Genomic DNA, 11,782 nt, shown 5'->3' on the forward strand with positions numbered 1-11,782 from the left:
GGTCCCTCCTTTCTCGAGCAGCAGGTGGGGGCTGCCCAGCGCAGAGCAAGCAGAGGGTGGGGCATGGGGTGGGCACCTCCAAAGGTGACTGGTTTCTCGTGCCCACGCACACAGTGAATTATTAGGAGAGGGGGCTGTGCCCGCCACGCAGCGGAGGCCCAGGGGGTCCCTGCCCTGCCTTCCTGACACGCGCCGTGGCCCCAAGACGTGCCGGGACCCCAGAGGGTCTCAGCTGACCTGGTCAGCGGGTGGCTCAGCCGTGCTGTGCGAGCTTCCCGGGAGGTGCAGGGAGCCCCGAGGAGGGCGGCCCATGTGGACCACCTCAGCCGGGCAGGGGCTCCAGCTCTGCTGGGAGGGGGGATGGCCCGCCTCACCTGTAGGCCCGGGACAGGGCACGCCCTAACCTGGGGGTGGAGCCAGGGTCCAGCAGGTGTCCCTGCAGCGGGGGGCTGAGGTCGCCGGGTGGGGGGGTCCCTGCACTTGTGCAGCTGGGCAGAGAGGGCCTGGCCAGTCAGGTGCAGCTGAGCACAGTCAGCGTCAGGTGGATGGGTCGATGTGGAGAAGGCGGCAGCAGGGGGGCCAGTTCAACGAGGCCTCACCCCAGAGGGCAAGCGCTCTGAGGGGCTTGGTCTGTTGGGGGTCACATGACGGAGGCGGAGCAGCGGAGTGGCCCTGCTCTAGGCAGTAGACCCGGCGGCAGACAGCAGCCCCTCCCAGTATTCTGCCCCGAGGAGGCTCGCCCCACCCCCTCCTGCACCAGGAAGAAGCCCGGGAAGGGGCTTGCGGTGGCCCCTGCGGACACTGGGGCTGGGGCTGGGGGCCCATCAGGCAGAGCTCCAACTGGACCCCTACCGGCTCATCTGACCTGGGTTTGCAGAAGGCTGCCATGCATGTCAGTGTTGGAGCTTCTTAAAATACAATAATGTACATTTACATGAAGCAAAAGTTGAGCGCTTGTCCCAAATTGGAAATTCTATTTATGAGACTGAGGCAAGTATATCAAGCAATTTGGAAAATTTAAGACAAAGTTCCCATATCTGGCATCAGCCAGACCCTGAGAACTGAGGTGGGTGAGAAGCCAGCGGTGGCCTGAGATGCACCCCCAGGGCCCAGTGGGGGCCCCGGGTTTCCTTTGTACTGAAGGAAAGGCCCCCTGCCATCTCCACGGCTATTTAAACACTCAGCACCTCCCCAGGTCCCGGCTGTGTCACCGCCGCCCAGTGACCCACATTCGTGCGTCCGCACGAGGCAGGCCACCAGGGACGCTGCCACCAAAGGCCGACATAGCCGAAAGCGGACCCTCCCCAGGCCCCTGTCCACCTCCTCTGTCCTGGCCCCTCTCTGGAAGGACGTGTTCTGGGGACAAAAGATCCCTGTGGGCTCAGAGGCCCGTCGACACCACCGCAGCATCACGTGTTTGATTTGTCCTCGCGTGGTTCTGGCCGCTGCTCTGCACAGGACCTGGGTGCGTGTGGGGTGGGGGCGGCCAGCTGCCCGGCCAGGGGCCCTGCACGGCCTTGGGTGCTCTCCCCATCCCACCCTGGGTTCCAGCCTCAGGAAGGGACGTGCCTCCCCAACTCCTCGTGGGCGTCCTTCTCTGCAGAGCCGGGGCCCGACAGCTCCGTGTCAGCCTTCTCCGGACCCCTTCTCGAGGAGCCGCTTGCCCACCGGTGATCCCAGGGCGGTCGGCGCCCTCAGGCCCCGTGCGCACCCCTCCCCAGGACAGAGACCGTCGCAGTCGCCACAAGACGAGGAGAGCTCGGTCCCGGCAGGCAAGGCCCAAACCTGACCAGTTCTGCAAGGGTGGCCGCAGCCTCAACTGTGACCTGTGACCTGTGACCTGCAACACAAGCTGTCCCCACTCACCTCCTCCACCAGCTCCTTGCACCATGTCAGCAGGTCTGGGGTCTGCTCGTGGGCAGAGCTGGGAGCTGGGTGTCACCTCACGGCACGGCTTATCCACCAGGGTCTCACCTTGGTGGGGAGGTCAGAGGCCACCTGGCCCACTTCTCACAGCAACTGGACAATCAAAGTGGGCAGACAGCCCAGGGTGAGCCTTTGCCCGAGAAGGCAGCACCTGGGCACACCTGGGGACACCTGGGGACACCTGGGGACACCTGGGGACACCTGCCCGTGCCCCAACCTGGGCTGTCTGACTGATTCTCAGGGTCCTGAGCACCTGTGGTGACCCATCCAGAAAGCAGCTGCCCCACAGCCCTGCCCCGCATCACACACGTGCAGTCAGAGCTGCCCCGTGTGTGCCGGCACTGCCCCTCTCCCTGGGGACGACCGACCCTGCAAGGCCGGCACGCCCAGGCATCACCCCAGACCTGACCGCTGCCGCTTCCACCACGGTGGAAGGAAAGAGGCCCCTGACCGGGGAAGGCCCCGCCGCGGAGGCTCAGTGGACAGGCGAGTGCTTCGTCCCTGGGGCCCACCTCACCCCTGGGATTGCCAGGCGGCCGTGGCTCTCCACCAGCACGCTCTGTGACAAGCACGCCGCCCCGCCTCGCCCCTGCATCCCAGAGGCTGCGGGCAGCAGGCCTGACCACCAGCAGTGGTCGCCGGCTCCTGGCACAGCCCACCACCGCCCCCTGGAAGGGGCGTGCCCGGCCTCGGGCAGGCCAGGCCACCGTCTCTCCTCGCTGGGCCGCAGCACCTGCGCCTCCTCAAGGCGGCAGAGCGGGGCGAGGGCGGGCGAGGGCCGTCTGCACCTCAGGGTGGGCCCTACACGGCCAGGACAGACGCCCAGGCCTCAGCTGCAGGCCTGCCTGGGCCCCCACCCCCTGTCGCAGGGTCTGCTGAGCCCAAAAAGGGAGACCGAGGCAGCCCCTACCGAGCGGAAGAACAAACACCAACATCCCTTTCCCAGCAGCCCCCCCTGAGCGGCCAGAGCCCGGGAACCTCATTCCTTCCCGCCCCTCCCGCCCCCACGCGCCTCCCCAGGGAAGAAGCCTTGTTCCAGCTTCAGCCACAACACAAATGTGCTTCGAGTCTTTCCCCAAACCCTCCGGTGCCTGGAAATTCCGGCAGCCCAGGAGGAGCTCAGTCCTGCGGCAGATCCCCGGCTCCTCTGGTCTGGAAGTCTGGCCGCAGTCCCCGTAGCGAGGAGGAAGCTGGAGCCCCAGGGAGCTCCAGGAGCAGCGGCAGGTGAGCCAGAGCGGGGGCACGCACGGAGCCCCCCTCCATGGCCCCTCGGTGGCCTCTCGAAGCGCTTCTCCGGAGCACAGGCTCAGGCAGCAGTGCCCAGCGCCCTTGGTTGCAGACACTGCGGATGTCAACACCCGGCCCGGGAGCAGCGGGAGGTCGCTGCTCCTGACAGCTTCGCGGCAGAACTTCCAGCAGACAGGACAGGTCTAAATCTCAGCAAGGGACTGGAAGGAAATGGGACTGCTCGTCACTGTTTTTAGCCAAGTTTTTTTTAAAAAATAAGTTTATTGAGCTTTAATTTATACAACATAAAATTCATAATTTTAAGTGTGCAATTCAATGATCTTTAGTAAATTTACCAAGTGTGCGACCACCACGATACTCTAGTGTTAGATCATTTCCATCACCCCAGTAAGCTGCCCGCGCTCCTTCAGTTCATTCCTTTGGGTTTGTTTTTTTTTTTGTTTGGCTTTTATAAAGGGTATTTATTTGGGATAGACGCTTACAGTCACAAGGCCCTAAAGAGTCCAGCTCAAGTACCACATGAAGTACTTTCTCACCCAAAGTCATTGGCCACATGTTGAAGCAAGATGGCGGGCGACGTCTGCGAGGGCTCAGTCTTCCTCTTCCTCTTCCGGCTCCGTGGTCCCAGCTTCTTCCGATCTCAGCTGTAGGCTGGCATGAGGCTCATCTCTCCCCGGGGCTCATTTCTTTCCAAGCTCAGCTGCTCTGTTCTCTTCACAAGGTCAGCTGTCAGCTGTCAGGCTCTTCTCTCCCTGGGGTGCATCTATGGTGCATTCTCTCTTCCTGCGTGCTCTTCTCCTCTGTGTCCTTGATTCCCATTCCCACCCCCAGCCAACCACTCGCCCACTTCCCATTTCTATGGATCTGGCCTTTCATAGGAATCAGACAGTATGTGGCCTGTGGCAAAGCATCATGTTTTCGAGGTTTTGTAGTATGTATCACTACTCCATTCTTTTATGGGTGAATTAATATTCCAGTGTATGGTGTACCATATTTGTTTATAAATTACTCTGCTGACACTTTTTAGTTTTGTGAATAACCCTGCTGAGAACATACAGGAACGAGTCTTTGTGTAGACATACATTTTTTTTCCAAGATTTATCTCCCCCCCCACCCCTGCCCACCGCTCGCTCTATCTACGCTCTGTCCATTCGCTGCACGTTCTTCTATGTCTGCTTGTCTTCTCTTCTCATCTTCTCTTTAGGAGGAACCAGAAACCGATCCCGGGACCTTCCAATGTGGGAGAAAGGCACTCAATCGCCCAAGCCACCTCAGCTCCCCCGTTTGTTGTATCTCGCACTGTCTCTTCTGTGTCTCTTTTTGTTGCATCATCTTGTTGCGCCAGCTCTCCATGCCATGCAGGTCAGCCAGCTCTCTGTGCCATGCAGGCCAGCGTGCTTTTCACCAGGAATCGAACCCAGGACCCTCCATATGGCAGGCAGGAGCCCATCACTTGAGCCACATCCACTTGCCTAGATACGCATTTTAAATTTTCCTCAATTCCACGTAGAGTGGCTTGCTGACTCATAGGGGAATTCTATGCCTGACTTTCTGAGGAATCACCCAAATGTTTTCCACAATGGCCGTACCATCTTACATTCCCACCAGCAGTATATGAAGATTCCAATTTCTCCCATCCAAACCAGAAATTGTTTTGTCTTTTTGACTATAGCCATCCTGGTGGATGTGAAATAGTATCTTGTTGTGGTTTTGGTTTGCATTTCTCTAATGATTAAAGATGTTGAGCATGTTTTCATGTGCTTGCTGGTCTTTTGTCTGTCTTCTCTGGAGAAATGTCTACTCAGATACTTTACCCATTTTCTTTCTTTTTTTTAGGAGGTCCTGGGGATCGAACCTGGGCCCTCGTACATGGGAAGCAGGTGCTCAACCACTTGAGCTACATCTGCTCCCCTGCCCCCATTTTCTTTTTAATTGGGTTGTTTTTTGTTCTTGAGTTATAAGAGTGCTCTACTTATTCTGGATACTAGAACCTTATCATATGTGATTTGTAAATAAATATGTTCTCATTCAGTGGGTTATTTTTTCACTCTCTTGATAGTGTCCTTTGATACATGGAAGTTTTTAATTTTGATGAAATCCAATGTATCTATTTTTTTCTTTTAGTACCAGTGCTTTTGGTCTCATATTTGTGAAACTATTGCCAAATCTGAAATAATGAAGATTTACCCTAAGTTTTCTTATAAATGTTCCATATGTTTAGCACTTACACTTAGGTTGTTGATCCATTTTGAACTAGTTTTATATACAGTATGAAGTAAAGGTCCAAATCCTTTTTTTTTTTTTTTTTTTTTGCATGTGGCTATCCAGCTGTCCTGGCACCATTTGTTGAAGAGATTGTTCTTTTCCCCCCTGGATTGTCTTTGCCCCTTGCTGAAAATCAATTGACTGTTATTGTATGGTTTTACATCTGGACTCTCAATCTGAATCCATTGGTCTATATGGCTATCTTTATGCAAGTATCACAGTGTTTTGATTACTGTAGTTTTGTAGTAAGTTTTGAAATCAGGAAGTGAGTTCGCCAACTTTGCTTTTTTAAGCTTTTGATTTCTCAGGGTATCTTGCAGTTTGATATGAATTTGAGGACAAGTTTTTCCGTTCTGGCTTCAATAGTATGCAAACAGTGGTCTCCTCTACATGCCCTTCCCCCATGGTTGTCATGGATTATATCTTTTCACATTGTATGCCCATTAACATACTTATAATTATTGATTTGTACACCTGCCTTTTAAATCACAAAGAAAAAAAAAGAGGACCTACAAACCAGAAATACTGCCTTTTATATAATCTACATAGGTACCTTTATCAGCATTTTGGTTTTTTTCATGACTTCAAGTTCTACCTAGCATCCTTTCATCTCAGTGTGAAGTGCCCTTGGAAAGCACTGGGTGGAGGGCAGGCCTGCCAGCAGCAGACTCCTTCAGCTTCTGATGAGCTGGGCATGTCTTCACCCCTCCTTCATTCCTAAAGGAAAATTCTTCAAGACACAGAATTCTTGGTTGACAGGTTTTCTCTCAGCACTTTAAAAACACTATCCTCCTCCTGGCCATATGGTTTCTGAGGAGAAATCAACTGCTAATCTTATGGAAGACCCCTCCTTGCACATGACAAGTTGCCTCTCTCTCGCTGGTTTCAAGATTCTATGTTTGGCCTTCAGCAGTTGGGTTATAATGTGTCTTCATGTGGATCTGAGTTTATCCTACGGGAGTTCATTAAGCTTCTTGCATATATAGATTCAAGTCTTTTATCAAATTTGGTAGTTTTTCAATAATTATTTCTTCAAATATCCTTTCTACACCCTCTTACTCCCCCCTCCTTCTGGGACTCCCATTATGCACATGTTGGTCCGACTGATGGTGTCCCACAAGTCTCTTAGGCTCTGTTCACTTTTCTTGACTTAAAAAAATTTTTTTTGTTCCTCAGACTGGTATTTTAATTGTCCTATCTTCAAGTTCACTGACTTCTGCTGCTTATAGCTGCCGCACATCTGTAATGAAATTTCTACTTCAGTTACTATAATTTGCAGCTCCAAAATTTCTATCAGCTTCCTTTTAATAAGTTCTATCTCTTTACTGATATTCTTATTTTGTTCTTACCTCATTTTCCTGATTTTCTTTAGTTCTTTGTTCATAGTTTTTTTTTTTCCTGTGAATGGGCCATACTTTCCTGTTTCTTTGAAAACTTCATAACTTTTAGTTATTAATAAATAATATATATTAATAAAGCATACAATCCATCCAAAATGTATAATCAGTAGCATTTGGTATAATCACATAGTTGTGCATTCATCACTTCAATCATTATTAGAACATTTTCATTATTCCAAAAATAAGACTAAACAAAAAACAAAAAAAACCTCAGCACCCTTTAGTCTCTCTGCCTCCCTGCTATACATTGCCATCCTTCTCTTTCCCTCTCTCTAGCTTATTTGTATTTATATTTTGTAAAAACAGTCATATATGCAATATTATATTTAGATTTCACATGATTTTCACTATGTTATACAGTTCCATGTTACATTTTTTAGCTTTCCTTCTAATAATATACATGTCCAGTCATACCCATATAATAGCATTGGCAGTTACAAACCGTATGATGTGTTTTCACCATTTCTATTCATTTCAACAAATACACAAATAATCTTTTTCACCAATTCTGCACAGATTAACCCCTCAGCTTTCCATTCTCTAACCTCATTCTATTTTCGGGTGAACCATGTTCTAGTTATTAACTCCAGGAGTTTGCACAATATAGTTCATAATAGCACAATCATACTGTATTTGTCCTTTTATGTCTGGCTTGCTTCACTCAACATAATGTTCTCCAGGTTCATCCATCTTTTTTTTTTTTTTTTTTTAAGATTTATTTATTTATTTATTTAATTCCCCCCCTCCCCTGGTTGTCTGTTCTTGGTGTCTATTTGCTGCGTCTTGTTTCTTTGTCCGCTTCTGTTGTCGTCAGCGGCATGGGAAGTGTGGGCGGCGCCATTCCTGGGCAGGCTGCACTTTCTTTTCACGCTGGGCGGCTCTCCTTCTGGGCACACTCCTTGCGCGTGGGGCTCCCCCACGCGGGGGATACCCTTGCGTGGCACGGCACTCCTTGCGCGCATCAGCACTGCGCATGGCCAGCTCCACACGGGTCAAGGAGGCCCGGGGTTTGAACCGCAGACCTCCCATATGGTAGACGGATGCCCTAACCACTGGGCCAAAGTCCGTTTCCCTCATCCATCTTATAATATGCTTCATGACCTTATTTCTTCTTTCCTGCAAAATATTCCATCATATGTATAACACCAAAATTTATTTATCTTTTCATCGGTTGATGGACGCCTGGGTTTTTTAATGTTTTAGCAATTGTGAGTAATATCTCTATGAACACTGGTGTGCAGATGTCTATTCATGTCACTGCTCTCAGTTCTTTCAGGTATCTACCCAGTAGTGGTATGCCAGGTTATGTGGCAAATCTATATTCAACCTCTTTAGGAACCGCCAAACAGTCCTCCACAGTGGGTATACCATTCTTCATTCCCACCAACAGAGAATAAGTGTTTCTATCTCTCCACATCCTCTCCAACACTTGCAGTTTTCCGACTTTAATAGTGGCCGTTCTAATAAGTATGAAATGATATCCTATTATGACTTGATTTGCATTTCCCTAATCATGAGTGATGTTGAATATTTTTTCATGTGTTTTTTTCACCATTTGTTTTTCTTCTTTGGGAAAATGTCTATTTAAGTCTTTTGCCCATTATTTTTTAAGATTTAGTTTATTTTTTCTCTCCCCTACTTCATTGTTTTGTGCTTGCTTTCTGCTCCTTGTTCATCTTTTCTTTTTTTTTAATTTATTCCTCTCCCCTTCCCCCCTTCCCCACCCCATTGTCTACTCTCTGTGTCCATTTGCTGCATGTTTTTCTGTGTCTGCTTGCATTCTGGTCGGCAGCACTAGGAATCTGTGTCTCTTTTTGTTGCGTCATCTTGCTGTGTCAGCTCTCCATGTGTACAGAGCCATTCCTGGGCAGGCTGTGCTTTTTTCGCATGAGGCGGCTCTCCTTGCAGGGTGCATTCCTTGCACGTGGGACTCCCCTATGCAGGGGACACCCCTGCGTGGCATGGCACTTCTTGCGCACATCAGCACTGCACATGGGCCAGCTCACCACATGGGTCAGGAGGCCGTGGGTTTGAACCCTGGACCTCCCATATGGCAGGTGGATGCTCTATCAGTTGAGCCAAATCCGCTTCCCTTCTTTTATTTTTAAGAGGCACCAGGAACCAAACTGGGACCTCCCATGTGGGAGGGAGGCACCCAATCACTTGAGCCACCTCTGCTCCCTTGCCCGTTTTTTTTTAAGTTTTATTTATTCCCTCCCCGCCCCCCCCCCCCTTTGCGGCTTGCTTGCTGTCTGCTCTCGGTGTCCATTCACTGTGCATTCTTCTGTGTCTGCTTGTCTCCCTTTGCTGTGTCATCTTGCTGCGCCAGCTCTCCGCAGGTGTGGGCCATCAGCCCTCCACGGGTGGGGGCCAGCCTGCCTTCACAAGGAGGCCCTGGGACATAAACCCAGGGCCTCCCCTATGGTAGACGGGGGCCCAAGTGATTGGGCCGCAGCCGCTTCCCCCTTGCCCATTTTTCAATCTGGTAGCTTGTCTTTTTATTGTTGAGTTGTAGCATCTCTTTATATGTCACGGATATTAAACCCTTACTGGCTATGCAATTTCTAAACATCTTCTCCCATTGAGTCTGCTGCCTTTTCGCCCTTTAGACAAAGTTTTTTCAGGTGCAAACGTGTATAACTTTGAGGTCTCAATGATCTGTTTTCTATGAACTAAATATATTGTGTAACATATTATATAATTCCATTTATATAAAATGCAAATATGAATCAATTTATAAGATGAAAAAATTACCTATTTTTTCTTTTGTTGTTTGTGCTTTGGATGCAAGACCCAAGAAACCACCATCTGCCACAAGATCTGGAAGATGTTTCCCTACAGTTTCTTCTAGTAGTTTTATGGTCCTTGCTTTCACATTTGGGTCTTTGATTCATTTTGAGCTGATTCTTGTATATGGAATGAGATAGGGGTCCTCTATCATTTTTCTGGTTATGCATATCCAGTTTTCCCAGCACCATTTGTTGAAGAGACTGTTTTGACCCAGTAACATGAAATTGGTAGGTTTGTAAAAAAACTAGTTGGCCACTCAGCAGAATCTCACAGACAGCCGAAGTAGACACTACCCCAAATAGTGGGGCTCCTGAGAGCTCCGTAGACACCCAGGCCCCACAGTCATGGCAGATGGTTCTGGAATTTGGAGCCATGCCAGTGGGCCCTATTTTGGAGTCTGTGCTCTCAAGTGTGACAGAGCTGGACTCAGCTGTGACTTCTCTACACATGCCTGTTCTGTCCCTTTTATCAAACGTATAGTTGGTGCTGGAGTTGGTAGGTGTATATCCAAGAGACTTAAATCTCTGGGCCATGCATGTGCCCACTGGGCCCTGCACCTCAGCAGAGTTGCAACACCTACTCTCCAGTTCATTGGACTCACCCAGGACAACTAACAAGGAGGTGAGGATGGGCAACCACTACACCAAGGAACCGAGACAGTCTACAACTGCAAGCAAGAGAGTCCCATCCATCAGCCATATGGGATCGAAGCCCCCTCTCAATTAGAGGTGGAGTGGGCATCACCATCCCAGAATCCTCAGGATTGGGGGATAAAATATGGTCTAGAGAGGACTTATTGGTATTCTACTATAGACTTATTGCGATTCTAGCAATGGAAGAAATTATATCACTTATGTGGATACAGTGGCCATTAGAGTTGCTAAAGACAGGGAGAGGGAAAAAGAGGTGTAATATGGGGGCATTTTCAGGACTTGGAATTGCCCTGAATGACATTGCAAAGACAGATACAGGCCATTATACATCCTGCCATAACCTATAGAATGGAGTGGGAGAGAGTGTAGACTACAATGTAAACTATGTCTATGCTGTGTGGCAATGCTCCAGAGTATGTGCATCACCTGCAGTGAATGTACCCACTAATGAAGGCGGTTGCTAATGCGGAGAAAGATAGGAGGTGTGGGGAGTGGGGCAGGTGGGACTCCCTTACATTTTTTTAATGTAATCTAAGTATCTTTTTAAAATAAATTTAAAATATATTTTAAAACAAAAAATTTTTAAAAAGAAATCAGTTGGTCATAGAGGTGAGAGTTTATTTCTAGACTCTCAATTCTATTCCACTGATCAATGTTTCATATCTTTATGCCAGTACCAAGCTGTTTTGACCACTGTAACTTTATAATATGGTTTAAGGTCAGGTAGCAAGAGTTCTCCCACATCGCTCTTCTTTTTTAGGATGCTTTTGATATTCGGATGCACTTTCCCTTCCAAATAAATTTGGTAATTGCCTTTTCTAATTCTGGAAAAGAGGCTGCTGGGATTTTGATTGGTACTGCATTGACTCTCTAAGTCAGTTTGCATAGGATTCGTATCTTCATGATATTTAGTCTTCCAATCCATGCACAGGGAATATCTTTCCATTTCTTTAGATCTTATTTGATTTCTTTTAGCATTGCTTTGTAGTTTTCTAAGTATAGGTCCTGCAAATCTTTGGTTAAACTGATTCATAGGTATTTGAGTCTTTGTGTTCCCATTGTAAATGGAATTTTCCCCAATTTCCTCCTCAGATTGTTCAATATTAGTTTACAAAAACATTACTAATTTTTGCTTGTTTTTTGTTTTTTTTTTTTTTAAAGATTTATTTTTTTATTTATTTAATTCCCCTCCCCTCCCCCGGTTGTCTGTTTTCTGTGTCTTTTTGCTGCGTCTTGTTTCTTTGTCCGCTTCTGTTGTCGTCAGCGGCAAGGGAAGTGTGGGCAGCGCCATTCCTCGGCAGGCTGCACTTTCTTTCGGGCCGGGTGGCTCTCCTTACGGGGTGCACTCCTTGCACGTGGGGCTCCCCTGCACGGGGGACACCCCTGTGTGGCACAGCACTCCTTACGCGCATCAGCACTGCGCATGGGCCAGCTCCACACGGGTCAAGGAGACCCGGGGCTTGAACTGCGGACCTCCCATGTGGTAGACGGACGCCCTAA

Source organism: Dasypus novemcinctus, chromosome 18, assembly GCF_030445035.2.
Source record: "Dasypus novemcinctus isolate mDasNov1 chromosome 18, mDasNov1.1.hap2, whole genome shotgun sequence".
NCBI lineage: Eukaryota > Metazoa > Chordata > Mammalia > Cingulata > Dasypodidae > Dasypus > Dasypus novemcinctus.